General features: G+C 42.5%; 1 protein-coding gene across 1 annotated transcript in view; it reads right to left on the reverse strand.

Moving 5' to 3' along the window:
* LOC145519897 (uncharacterized) overlaps nucleotides 1-14,702 on the reverse strand; it is a 347,803-nt gene that overhangs the window by 235,265 nt on the left and 97,836 nt on the right. The window contains exon 14 of the mRNA XM_081524944.1: nucleotides 3,642-3,805. The gene's annotated coding sequence lies outside the window, so the exon portion shown is untranslated. The remainder of the gene's footprint in view (nucleotides 1-3,641; nucleotides 3,806-14,702) is intronic.

Consider the following 14,702-nt stretch of genomic DNA (forward strand, 5'->3'; position numbering starts at 1 on the left):
TGGAGCCTCTCACTTTGTCTAATAGCTTTTGATAGTCCCAGGTCACAAGGCATTTCATTTCTAATATTTTGCATTATCCTTCCATCATGGTATAGGAGGGACATCTGTAGTGTTTGGGAATTAGCAGCCTAATGGAATTCCAAAGTGTGTGTGTGTGTGTGTGAGTGAATGAAAATGATTTTCTCCATCCAATAGCATAACATCTTAGTTTAATGTTACCCATGGAGGGAAACAGGGAAGCAATTAATGGATGAATTTATTATCTCAGTTATTATCAAGCAACCACAAACCCAGGTCTAGTTTCATGACCAGTACTGAATCCATACTTGGCAGGGCTTCATCACCAATGGGAAATCTGACAAGCAGGCAGGGAGACCAATAGGATTCTAAAATGTTTCTTGAATTACCTTCTCAATATTCAAAACCCAGTTTATCTAAAACATAGCAAATCTTATCTTCTGTGCAAACTTGTATTCATGACTTATTGCCCATACACGTGGTGAATTAGCAAAGCATGCTCTACATTTGCTGACCTTTAATAAACATAAATTCTCCAGAGGGGGATAGAATTGAGCTCTCCTTTGAAAATCCACTCCTGGGTTTCTCCTGACCTGGATGCCTCTCACATTTACATGCAGTTGTTTGTGAGGGCCCCTAATCACGAAAATAAATCAAAGGAGGAAGTCCTATATCTTTATAGAGAGACTGCTGAATTAACATAATGCTATACTTACTAGAAAAGGAAAACATATTTTTCCTAATTTTATAATGTGTGTATGTGTGTGTGTGTGTATATATATATGTGTGTGTGTGTATATATGTGTGTGTATATATATTATATATATAATAGATATATATATATTTCCCCCCTCCCCCCCAGTGAAGTCTGGCTGAAAGATCTCCTTACACATTAAGTGAATCAAGTAGGGGATTAGTTCAGCTGGAATGCTTGCTAGAGTTTTGATAACGAAACCACTGCTGTGGCTGTGTTTTGCGAGTTTCACGTTGGGTTTTCAAACTCACAATAGGTCACCTAAAGAAATAACTTCAGGGCTAGTAAAGTTCAAGAACCAAAGGGCCCACAAAAGGACTCAGAACTTGCAATCTGCAGGATATACTCGCATTAGTTTTTATGTTTGAGTTTTATGTCACTTCTCTGATGTAGATGCCACAGGAATTGTTTTTCATGTTTTACAAGGGAGGAAACTGGCTGAAAGGTGTCAACTGGCTTGCTCCAGGCCAACTATACCAGTGGTGACGGAATCACAGTTAGAACCTTGGTCGCACATCACAGATGTTTCGAACACGCAGAAGAGGTCTTTGCCATTCTGCAAGAGGGAACAATCACCTGTCTAAGGCATCTGAGTGTCCCCAGCTTGCAGTCTGGAATAAGTCCCCAGAAAACCAGTTGCTCAATAAGTGAAAGCAGCAGCAATTTGCAAAAAGGAGAATAAAGCAGTTATGGCCATGGTGTGCCACGTTCTTAAATCTCCCCCCACCTATTGCAATGTAACTCATCGTTACTCACATGGCCAGTGTCAGGAAAGCATGACCACCCTGGTGTGTTATGGACTTTGTCATAAGTCACAGGCCTGCAGTTTCTAAACTTCCTTCCAAAGTCCAATTCTCAGGCTTCAGGCACTCACTCATGTGTACTGCAAGTGAAGCATCAGTGACACTGACGGGGACCAAGCTGGGAGCTGTAACACTCATCAGCAGTTACTTCCAACAGTATTTGCATTCAGCCAAGCAGAAGTGCTAAAACATGTTTGTACCTAAGTGACTATAAGTCCATCAGTTAAATGTCAACAGGAAGTATCAGACAGGGATTAACATATTACAAACTCTAAGCAAAAAAATCACTCAGATTTCAAGAGACCTCAAGGTGGGAGACACAATAGCTATTCTCTGTTTTCACATACAGTTCTGCTGCTGCTGCTGTTGCTGCTAAGTCACTTCAATCGTGTCCGACTCTGCGACCCCATGGACGGCAGCCCACCAGGCTCCCCTGTCCCTGGGATTCTCCAGGCAAGAACACTGGAGTGGGTGGCCATGTCCTTCTCCAATGCATGAAAGTGAAAAGTGAAAGTGAAGTCGTTCAGTCGTGTCCGACTCTGAGCGACCCCATGGACTGCAGCCTAGCAGGCTCCTCCGTCCATGGGATTTTCCAGGCAAGAGTACTGGAGTGGGGTGCCATTGCCTTCTCCAACATATCACAAACTCTAAGCAAAAAAGTCACTTAGATTTCAAGAGACCTCAAGGTGGGAGACACGATAGCTAGTCTCTGTTTTTACATACAGCTCAAGAATATGTAATACATGGTGCCATTTCTTGAAAGGGCCTCAGGTCAAACACTCTGGAAACTGAACTCGGTGCAGCAGGCACTGTAATTGGCCAGAATTTTCATTATTAATGTATTTCATGTGACAGGATGGAAGTTTGAAGCTCTTTACCTGACGCTGGTTCCATTTACATCATTAGTATATCGCTAACCCCATTACCTAAGGGTAATGCTATTAGCTAATAAACTATAAGGTAAAGGTGGGTTGTACAAATAAAGAAAGGTATCCTGGGATGAACTAGTCTTACGTTTAAATATAAACTGAAACAATACACTTCTTTTTCCAACCTCTAGACCATAGTCAAACTTTTTTTTAAAAGTGACTTATAACAAAGATTATTTTTAATAAGCATGTCGTTTCTCGACAGTCAAAAGCTTTGACTGTACCACCCATACATGCTCAGACCCCAAATTCCAGGCATGAGCTAAGAATATTATAACTCACATACAAACCTCTCCCTTGCCCGCCATTAGAATTTTAAGTCCCAGGCGAAGACTAGGTCTCTAGTTGAGGACAAATTTCAGCGGGATTTGGAAAAATCCTTTAAATAGATTTTTATTGGTTTTTAAGAACAGGGTTATTTTGTGTTAATAATGGGCATACATTAGGCTTTAGATAATTGCTTTATGTAACTTGGAGTTTTGGCTTTCAGCTAAATAAACACGCTATGTGTTCACAGGTGTATTGTCCTCAAGGGCACTCCGCTTTTAAGGGTGGCAGCTGTTGCCAAGGTGTTGCTGATACAACTCTGCGTATAATTTATTGGAAACAGGTGCTAGCTCATGATGAAGATAGACAGGAAACTAAAGCAGACAACATGTTTAACCACCATTAAAAAAGTTCAGGTTCAGAGAGACAATGTGTCTGAGATGTTTGGGGGATGTTGCCAGCATCCCAGTGCAAGTTTAAAAGCTCCTGCGGATCAGCATAAGGAAGAAATTGTACATGAATTTCAAGCAGCCCAGCCTAATGAGTGCCTGATGCTATGCTGCCAGATTTAATTGATTACATGAAAAATTCTGAGTTTGTATAAGGCTAGCAAAAAATTATGAAATACTTTCCTAAGCTAATTGTTAAAAATTACTTTCAAATGAGGTAATAACTGTTAGTTTTCAATGATCTGGACAGTGGATTAGGCTGTAATGTGTTTTCTTTATGCTCTGAGTATTTGCTTTGGATTCTGTGTGGAGATCCTGCAGTGTTGGGACGAGCCCAGCATTCGTGTCCCTGGGGCACTGGTATAGGTTAGGGTAGTGAGACCAGAGACGGGATTTAGAACCGTGAGGTACAGATGCTCACCCTCTTTCTTTGGATGTTACTTGGCTATGGAGTCAGTCAGCAGGCTTGGGGACAGCTCCCATCTTCAGTCTTCTAGCACCATGGATGAGTGGGAACGGCTGAAGTCGCCTCACTTCAGGACAGAGCCCTGGTGACCGGGTGTGCTGCAGACTACCTTTAACTTCCTAGTAAAAAGAGGAGACATATCAACTCACGCTCTGTGAGACATTCTCCTCCTGTGAAGAGGCGTTTGTGTATTTTCCCAACTAATCTCTAGTCTAATCGGTGTGCTACATAATACACATGTGCAATGAATATGCATACTAAGTACAGCTGAAAAAGAAGTTGTTAAGAGTGCACGCACGGTTTTTCAACCTCAAAAACCTAAATATCTTGGCTATTTACATGTTTAAAAAATACCCACAGGCATTAGACCACATTACGGACTAACGGCCTGCCAAATTTCATTTTTGGGAAAAGATTCGATGTTTGAGTTACAACACACGAGTGCAAAAAAAAGCAACTGAAACAACAAAATTTGGTTAAAAACATTTCTTGACCCCCAGGCTCAGACCTTGTGTGCCAAAAATGTTGACAAAAATTTATACCAACACCAGCGGGCATGCACAGTTTAATATCTACTTTATGTGAAAAATCATTGACAATTTAATGCTTGCATTAATTTGAAAGAATTTTATGCAGTAGGTAGAAACTTTTACATTACCATTCCTAATCTCTACCAGCCGTCTTATTCCCTTCTCAAAGGGAAAGTGAATGACAGGGCTGGAAAAACCAAATCTGCTGAAGGGCCCGCGCCGCTGCTTTTATCACCCTTCCAACAGCCCCATCCCGACCCGAAAAGCAGGAATTCGGCTTGTATGCTGCTCAGAGCCTTCAACTGAGGTTTTAGCATAGGAAAGCAAATAGCTGATGTAAAAATAAACCTTTATTTAAAAAAAAAAAACTTTATAAGGCCCCTTTATTTAGAGGGAGAGTCATTCAAATAAATACACCGTTAACAAACTCCTATACCGAATAATAATATATACTGTAGCAAGTGATGAAATGGGATCCCACAAAACAAGTGCTGAAATCTGATGATTGATTATCAAACCTATAAGATAAATAAACCTTCTCCAATTAATAGCTAGTCTTGGGGATGAGTTTCCAGAGAAAGGCCCTGCAAGGAAAAGCATCAGTTGCGGAGAGTCAAATTCTGAATTCAGCCAGACTGGCTTGAAACACAGTTCTTTCCAGTGTCTTTATGAGCTTTGGGGTCATAGTGAGATGAGTCCAACTCACTGAAGGAGAAATATGCCTTCCCCATTTGAGCTAATGAATTATCCTGGCCATTTGGGACCCACAGGTCTAAGTATCAGAAGAAGCTATTTTTCATTTATGAAAAAGGGAATTGAGAATCAACCTGGTTCCTTGAATGTGTTTCTTGCCAACAAACCAATGAAAGCACTCATTCAGAAATGTTTATTCTCTAGCTTTGGTTTTCTAAGTTTGCATCCTTATTCTTCTTTCCAAGTAGATGCAGATAGCCCAGTCAACAGTCTCTTATTGATTTTGGAAAGAGCTGACTTCTTGTTTGTAACCAGCCACGCTCTGATGTCTCAGTGGTAGAGTTATGGGGAATAACAGCTAATGTGAAATCCCAGATGACCAGCCGTGCTCCTATAATCTCCCTCCATATTATTTAGCAGGGTCTTCATTTTGAAACAATGAAAGAAATCTCTCTCCAAGGGTTGCATGAATGCTGCTTTGTGACTGTGCTTTATCCCTGATCTTCAGTAGAGACATTTCCACTGAAACAACCATACTGTTAGACGAGAGTCATGGGCATCAAGAGACTAAAACCTACCTGACTCTTGGTCCGTCTGATCATCCATCCATCCATCCGCCCATCCATTCAACCCAATTGCGCTCTGCTTGCTCAGTTTCCTCTTACAAGGACACCCTCACGTCTACTCTCTTCTAGGGTGGTGTATTAGGCATGCCTTTTGATTTTGATTCTCTGACATCTTGGGGCCTCGTTGACACTGGAACAGACTGCTCCTCCATGGGTTAGATAGTTCCTAGATACTTGAAACAACTCATAAGAAAGTGCACCTTTATATGCAGACCAACCAATGTGAAGCCCATACGTCAACCACTTCTGTCACACTACCCTCCTGCCCTAATCACCCCAGGGCCAAGTACCAGACAACTAGGGACAGTCCCAGGGCCCTAGGCTAAGTCAGAATTGTTCAAACCCGCTTAGCCTCCTTACCGTGCTTCACCCATTCCTTCCCACGGACGCCAATCAGGTTTCTTGCCCACTTTTTCTCCTCACTCCTTCTGCCTCCTGCCTGACTCCAGTGCTTCCCCGTGTGGCCCTGCATGGTGTGGGATGTCCCTCCTCTTGGGAACTATAAGTAACAAACTATCTTTTCCATGGAAGCTGTCTTCTGATCTGTTTGATTCATTATACCTGAATAATAATGAAACCTATACTTCTAAACAGGTGGGATAAATAAGTATATTTACGTAAATATATGAGCTTCCTTTGGAGCCTTGAAGAATTCTAGTAGAATAAAACTAGCCCTGAAATCGGAGGTCAAGAAACCTAGTCCTGGCTACATCATATGCATAACTGAGTGGTTTGGGCCAATGGACAGGGAAGTCTGGTGTGCTGCAGTTTATGAGATCGCAAAGAGTCAGACATGACTGAGTGACTGAACTTGGGCCAAACCATGTGACCTTGGCTAAGGTTCGGTTTCCACTGTCATCAACGTGGACAATTTCTATTTTTCTGGAGTTTTACAAATGTCACACAGGTATGCATACATGAAAGATGCAAGTATGTGATAGGAACAGAGTTGAATCTGTTATTATTCCCTTGCATAACCTGTCCTTTCTTGGTTGAGTTTTATAAACACTGCCTCCCCGCTGAAGACACTCTCCCTGAGCATGATTCCCATGTTGCTGGTGGGGATCACAAGGAGGCCCATTTGCATGCTCTGAATGAGTGGTAGTTGAGGGTAGTGACTGAAAGCACAGACAGTCCAGACCGATTTCTTGAGGTGACTGCTCACCTCACTGACCGGTGATCATCGAAAAGTTACTATGCTTTTCTGTGCCTTGGTTTCCTGATCTGTAAAATGAAGATAAAATTCTCTATTTCAGGGAATGTTTTGAAGATAAAGTGCGTAACACAAGGGGCAAATAGTGGGTGTTCTTTGAATATGAGTAAGTTAGGAATAGGAGCAGGTATGGGGTAGGAACAGTACTGCAGGTAGAAGTACTAGCTCATGACAGTAAATCCTGAGGCACCGTCATAACACCCTCCTGCTGTAGCCAAGATGTCATGGGTCAACTGACTTCCAAGGAGCTGGGCAGCTGGTTTAACCAGGTTACTTTTGACATAGATAAGACACACCTCTTAGCTAAAACTAGACCTCAAAGATTATATGGTGACAGAACTTCAAACCTGAACAATTTTACTGTTATGAATGAGATTTTAAAAACAAGTACTAAGTCCTGTAGGTTCACAAGAGGATGACACTGGAATACATGAACGAGTTTGAAAAGAAAAACAAACACGTGGTATCTGAGCTGAGGTTAACTGAGGCCACGCCGAGCCCGACTGTCCTTCCATATTCAATTATGAACGCTGAGCGGCTTCTCCTTCGTGCACTGCTCAGTTCCCTCTTTACCCCGTCAAGAAACTTTCTCTTGGCACGCATTTTCGAAATATGATGAGCAATAATGATACATAGTTCTCACAGACACTAGAATAATAACCAACAGATAAACGACTGAAATGTGTACGTGCTGATGTAACAGAAGCACTTGAACTTCAGAGTTAACCTGACCTGCATTTGAATTTAAACTTGCGGTACTTCTGCACAACATTTGCCTCCCCTAAGACTTGTTTCTACATCGATAGAAGGACAGTGGTGGCTGGCAGGGTTCTAACCTCTGGTTACATGAAGACAGCAGCCATGACAGTTAATATTCATGGAGCACTTAACATTAGCCAGACGCTGTTTTAACTCATTTTAACCCAAACAACAACCCTAAGGTAGTTGTTGTTATATTATTATTATTACTATCATTGCAGTTTACAGTGGAGGCTCCTGAAGCACAGAGAGGTAAGGTGACAGCTGCAGCCAGGATTTGAAGCCAAGAGGCCTGGTCTGGAGCCTGTGTCCTTATCTAAATTTTGAGGTCTCCCAGGAATATCTCTCAGAGCAGTCAGTGCACATTTTTCTTGATTGCAAGTTGTTTTGGGGCCCCTCTGGCACAGGGAGTGTGAAGACCCCTCCTATCCCATCCCGACCTTTCCCTCTCATGGCTCCACTGCCGCCCACCCTCACTGCTAAGCCCCTTCTGTCACCAGCTCGTATCTCTGGAAACACAACACTCCCTACACTTTCAAATTCAGACTTCAGGAGCTGGTGGAAATGGGGGACTCCGAAAGGGCAGAGAGGGGGCCGGCTGCCTAGAGAAGGGGCCCAGGGAAACTTGGAAGCAAGGCCAGTATGAGTCAATCAGTCAGCAAGTATTTATTTAGTGCTAGGCAGCTTGGGGGATACAGAGAAATTACAAGACGCCATCCGGTCCCTAGCTGGATTGCTGGCTGGGTTCCCCGAATAAGAACCTGGCCCAGAGCTGGGGCCTGCCCAGCCCGTGGAAGGCTGCCATGGCCTGTAAGGCGGGTTGCCCGGTGGAGCAGCCCCCAGTGACGGTAAGAGCAGGAGCTGGGAAGAGAGGGCCAAGGAGTCCCTGTCCCTGCAATGCCACCTACCAGGAGCGAGTCATCTCACCACTCAGGACCTCAGTTTGCACAGATGAAAAATAGGACAACATCAGTACCTGCCCAGTCAGGTGTGGCCAGGTATGAACTGATGCATAAGAAGTGTCTGGCATTGGGCTGGGCACACAGTATGCTCAACACATGTATATTCCTACTGAGAGGCAGGGATTGGATGAAACAGTAAGAGGAGGTGTGTTCTGGAAGCCCTCCATGCCCTGCCTCACATCCCCAGTCAGTGCTGTGGCAGCCACTCAACCCAGGTGTACCTGACAACTCTCTCTGGGGGCTCCCCTGATAAGACACGGTGTTAGTGGGACAGACTTTAAACGTTTGGCAACCCTTGCCCAGCGGGGGACAGAGCTGGTAAAGAGACACTCCCCCTTCCATTTTTCAGGCAGACAATGCTGAGGTGTGTTCCACACGACAACTCTAGGGGTCTGACTGAATGGGATCAAGCCTCACCATGCAGGCAGCTGGAACACACCCTCTGGTTTGCTTTCCCCTGTCTCTCTGCCCCTCCCACCTGTTTCCCAGGACCACTCTTCACAATAATCCCTTTCCTCAGACATCGCTTTGTGTGGGGGAAGATGGAGGGGAGTGGGGGAAGATGGAGGGGAGTGGGTGTGACTTCATGGTATAGCAAAATGGTCAAGAGTTGGGTTGGACATGGGTGGGCCAGACCTGCCTCTCCCCAGCACTGGCTGTGTGACAGAAACCAAACGCCCCTGATCCTGTGTTTTGCCATTGGTAAAATGGAGCTATGGGTAGTCCTGACCTCAAGCCATTATTTTGAGGATTGGAGGAAAGAATGCGTGGAAAGTGCTTAGCCTGTGCCTGGTGCAGAGAGCTGGGTTCCCATTCTGTCTGGGTTTCCAGGAGCAGAACTTGAGACCAGGTCTCATGGGAAAGTGATTATCAGGAGGAAACAACATAGGAACATGGAGAGTGAGGGAAAGGAAGCGAAGCAAAGACATCAAGCAAAGCTGCATCAAGGGTAATATTGACCAGATCCCTCGGGGAGCTCTGGAGACAATGTGGACACACCTCAGAGGGAGGCGGCATCTTAATGCATGTGGCCAAGCACTAAAGTGGAAGGCAGCGTTGACAAAGAGGCTTGAGCACAGGTTTGGGGATGTACACGGGACATTGTGTACAAAAAAGTAATAAAAAGAGGGGGTGATAACAGGATCCAAGGAAATATGGTGGACCATGTCAGCCACAGCATACTAGCAGTGGTGGTGTCAGGGTTATTATACTTCTGTTTTTTTAATAGAAAAGCCTTCTGGATTAACAATAGAAAAGCCAGGCTTTAGAGCATGTGAAGCGCCAGTTTCCCTCAAGTCTTTTCTTCCTGGAACTCATCTTCCCTAAAGTTCGCACAGTAATGGCCTGTCCTCTGAAGCACCAGCCTTCGGTATGGGTCTCTTGCCATATGTCAATAGAAGCTCAAGGATTTCCCTGTTCCCCAGAGCATGAGGAGGGCTGCCTTGAGATGCCTGAGGATGGAAGCAGTCATGCTTTTCCTCTCTCTCTGAAGCTTCACACACTCAAGATTCTCTCTATGTCTCTGCTGAAAACTGGGTGGGAGGTGGGGAAAGGGAACGGGCAAGAAGTGCAGGAGGGAGACCAGGCTGGAGTTGAGGGTGACTGGAGTCTTTCAAGGAAGAGGTGGTGTGGACTCAACACAAGCAGAGGTGGGAGGAAGAGAGTCAAGTGGGTAGACCTGAAAGTTATCCACTGATTGGTTTGGTAGGAGGAGATGAAGCAGACAGGGGGTATTGAGAAGGATGCCCTGGCCACCATGTTTTACATTTGAGTAAATGAGTGACATTCACCAGGATGGGAAACCAGAGGATAAGCAGGTTTAGGGTTGAAAGAGAAGACCAGTTTGGGGCCCTTTTTACTTGAAATGTATGAGAGAGAGGCAAATAAACTATTGTTAGACAGATGGCTCTGTAGGTTGGCAGCTTAGGGAAAACAACTTGGTAAAACTACAGATTGGAGTTCTGAAAAGAGTCTGAGCTGGGCCCTACCATCATGGGGGAGCAAGTGTGTGGTGTGGCCCGGCCCACAGTGGGACCTAAGGGATGAGCACGCCTGCAAGACGCCCCATCTCTGTAGCTGGGAGCGTGGACTTGCTCTACATTGTTCCCTTCAAAGTCCTCTTAATGCTTCTTAACAATCTTAATGCTCCTAGCAATGGAGTATTTGAAAACTATTGTTGACAAGACATCCCTTTGGGAGAATGTGCTCAGGGAAGGGTGGGGGGCTACTGCTCTCCCTGCTCCCCAAATTCTCCCTCCACCACCTTCCCCCTGACATTGCTGGGAAGAACGACCCTTCTCAGGTCTCCCTGTCAGAGAGCTCAGGTACTGCTTCCCTTTATGGAGTGAATGCTTTCAAATTCTTTAGTCTCTCCATGATTCACAAGACCCAGTTAACCTCTTTTGTTGCTCTCTTGAAATTCTAATACTTTCTTAAAATCACTGATCTCAGCTCATACTTAATACTTCCCTTCATCTCATTACTTGCCCACCTCGACTACCAAATTCAAAGCTCTGCATTTGTTCAACATCAGATCCCCAAGGCCTTAAGTGGTGCTTTCTGGCATGCAAGAAATTCAGTAACTATTTATTGAATGAATGAGTCTCTCCTTAGTCCTTCTCTACTCTTGAAAACTTAAGAATAAGTATTCTCTACAGGATAAACCATCCTGCTTCCTTAATCTTCTAATTAAAATCATACCAAGCGCATCTACTACTTCTCTTCCCAGTTTCTCTGTTCAGCTGTATGTGCCGTGGCATTCTTGGTTTCCAACATGTTCCAAGTGTCCCGTTGGGTAGCTCTGAGGTCTACCTCTCCTCAGGGAGCTTTATGAAGCCTGGGGGATTCCTCAGTAGCTTCAGACATAAATAGTCAAAAGCTAATACACCGCTCAGGTGTCAGAGCCTGAAGAAACTTTAATTACAGAAAACATGAAGATCACCGAAGGTGTTTTCAAGCTTTCCAAACGATGTATCTCATCTGGAAAATTTAAAAAAGGTTGTCCACGTGGTATATTCCATGTTACATACCCTTGTCCAACACCCTTGCTCATGTTCCCAGATACTCTACAGAAAAAATGTTCCAGAACATTTTTACCCCAAAGTATCTGGAGTCCTTATGGAAAATCTTCTCAAAATGTTCGTGTTTATGCCCAGATTTGACATGCAAACCTTTTCCTTTGCTTTACTCTTCAAACATGCTTAGGCTTATGCTGTCTGAAGATTCCTTTAGTCATTGGCCTGCCCCATGTCAGGTGGTAATCACCACTTTAAAACACTGAGATTACTGCAGTAAAACAGATTTATGAATATTAATTCATTTTATAGCAGGTCATAATGTGAGCCGGAGAACAAACAGGGTATGGTTTCATTCCAATGTTTTACTGCAAACAAGAATGGGGTTGCGTGTGGTGGAAAATATTAGTTGGAGATGCTGGCTTGAAAATTTGTTTAGAGGCTTTGGCTGTAACTTGCCAGACACCCTGAATTTGTGGAGAGTCTGTTCTGGAGAGTAAGGATCATGAATTTTATAGCTGACATGTTTTTCATAATCAGCAGCATTATCCAAAGAATTTAAAATATATATATTCTTACACTGCAAGCCACAGAACACTAAAGTGGCTGGGATTAAAGGAAAGTCCTTTCCAAACTTTTTAGAGCTGTAGTTTACAAGATTGAGCTGTCTTGCTGGTTGATCACTTCTCCACAAGTCAGCATACCTCCATTACAACAGTACTTGCAGAAGTCACTGGAGTGTTGCATTCAATGGTCTCTCCTCACCCGTGCAGTACCTGACATCCTCGGCTCTTTTCTTCCCTGATTTGCTTCCCTTGGCATCAGCAAGGGAAATCCTGGAAAGCTGTGTAACCATAGTTAACAGAATAGATTCTGGATTTGGCCAGGTTATCAGGGTTAAAATCCCAGCTCTACCCTTTACCAGCTACATGACTTTAGACAAGTTTACTAACCCAGTATCCTCATCTGTAAAATGGGTTAACAATAGTACTCAAGAAGAGTTAATGATTCAAGGTATATAAAGTACTCAGAACAGTGCCTGATACATAGTTACTGCTCAATTAACAGTGCTGTTATTTAATTGATGATATCACAGGGTCAAGAGTAAGTCTGACCCCTGCCTGATAATTCTGTCTGTGATGTAATTTTGAGGGGAAATCCTTCATTCAGGACCATGGATTTATCTCTTTAGGGTTTATGTGTTGGAATTTGGATTAAGAAGCTTGTCCTGTCTCAAGGTTGTAAAGATTTTGTCTACATTTCTTTCATTAATTCTATACTTTCAACATTCAGTTTAGTTCTTACTCCATATACAGATTATTTTATTTGGTATGAGGAAATTATTTAAATTAAAATTTCCATAGAGTGATGCTACTTTTCCCGTGCTTTACTGAATACTCAGTCTTTTCTCCCAGTGTTTTGTAATGCTTCTCTGTAACATGACGCCCTCTGTCCCAGGGGCATCAGGAGTCCACGGGATGCTCTAATCTTCTCCCTTGGTCTACTGTTCTGCTCCTATTTTATTGCCATACTGTCTTAATTACTACTGCTTTTTAATATGTCTTAATATGTGGCAAGAAGAATCTTCCTACCCTTCTATTTGAAAATAGTCTTTGTCATTCAAGAAACTTTACTCATCTATATCTATCTTAAAGAATATTTTCCCAAAAAAAAGCTTGAATTTTTTATTGGAATTTCATTTATTTTCAAACTAATTCAGTGTATATTGATTGATATCATTTCAATGTTTACTTGACCCAACCTTAGGCAGAATATGCAGGTCATTGTCACCATCCTAGAATAAAATTTAAAATCTTTCCAGAAAGACCCTGTGCAATCTTTATTATATTAGCTAGTAGATAATTCACAGTTTTAGTTGCCATTGTAAATTTTATTGTATTTTCTAATAGGAATTTGCTTTAGCAGGTACCCACTAAGGGTTTTTATAACTTAATCTTGTTTCTGGAAAGCTTGCTGAACTCTCTCACAAATTCTAAAGCTTTTCTTCTAGTCCCTGTGGATTTCTATGTAAAGAATATTTTCTCTTGTCCTTTACAATTCAATATTTTTGTTACTTATTTTTTTATCTTATTGCTGTTGCAGAGGTAAGTTTTATCTTGTTCCTGACCTTAAAAAGTGCTTATAAAATTTCTTTATTAAAATGATGTTTTCAGTGGGTTTTTGGATGATAAACTTTGTCACATCATTTCTAGTTTTCTAAGTTTTCTTTTTTTCAGAAGTGGATGTTTATCTTTATCATCTGCTTTCTCATTTTCTATTGTGACCCTGCAGTATTTTATTCTGTTTTTTAAAGTGAATTATATAGCTAGTTTTTCTTATGTTGGACCATCCTTGAATCATTTTAATATATTTTTGGAAATAAATAGGTAATATTTCATTTAAGATTTTCAAAATTAAGTTCAGACGTTAAATTGACCTATAGTACTTTATTTTTTTTGCTCTTGAACTCTTTTCATCTGGTTTAGCTATTAAAATTACATCCGCTTCATGAAATGAGCTGCCCAGACTGCCCCCATTTTCAAATTTCTAAGATAATGTGTATAAATTAGGAATTGTGTATTCCTTACCTCATCTGTAAAACTTTCTGCAGCTGTCATTTATCTTTATATTGCCATCTTACTTGTTTCTTTGAAACAGCTCTGTTGTCCTTTTCCTCCCATCTTTAGATGATCATTTAGCTTATTTATTTTTCAACCTTCTTTATTTTCAGAAGGTATTCAGAGCTAGAACTTGCACTCCAGGAACTGTGTTAGCAACATCCTGCAAATGTTGACATGCACTGCTGCTGCTGCTGCTGCTGCTGCTGCTAAGTCGCTTCAGTTGTGTCCGACTCTGTGCGACAGAGACGGCAGCCCACAAGGCTCCCCTGTCCCTGGGATTCTCCAGGCAAGAACACTGGAGTGGGTTGCCATTTCCTTCTCCAATGCATGAAAGTGAAAAGTGAAAGTGAAGTCACTCAGTCTTGTCCGACTCCTAGCGACCCCATGGACTGCAGCCTACCAGGCTCCTTCAGCCATGGGATTTTCCAGGCAAGAGTACTGGAGTGGGGTGTCATTGCCTTCTCCATGACATGCACTACTTTCATTTTATTTACTCTAGAATTACCCCTTTTGTTTTCTTGTTTCCCCAAGTTCTACCTGACAGTAAATTTTTTGTCTCAATTTTTCTTAGTATATAAATACATTGATTTATATTTTT

Source organism: Giraffa tippelskirchi, chromosome 9 (genome assembly GCF_054371585.1).
Source record: "Giraffa tippelskirchi isolate mGirTip1 chromosome 9, T2T-mGirTip1v1.2.pri, whole genome shotgun sequence".
NCBI lineage: Eukaryota > Metazoa > Chordata > Mammalia > Artiodactyla > Giraffidae > Giraffa > Giraffa tippelskirchi.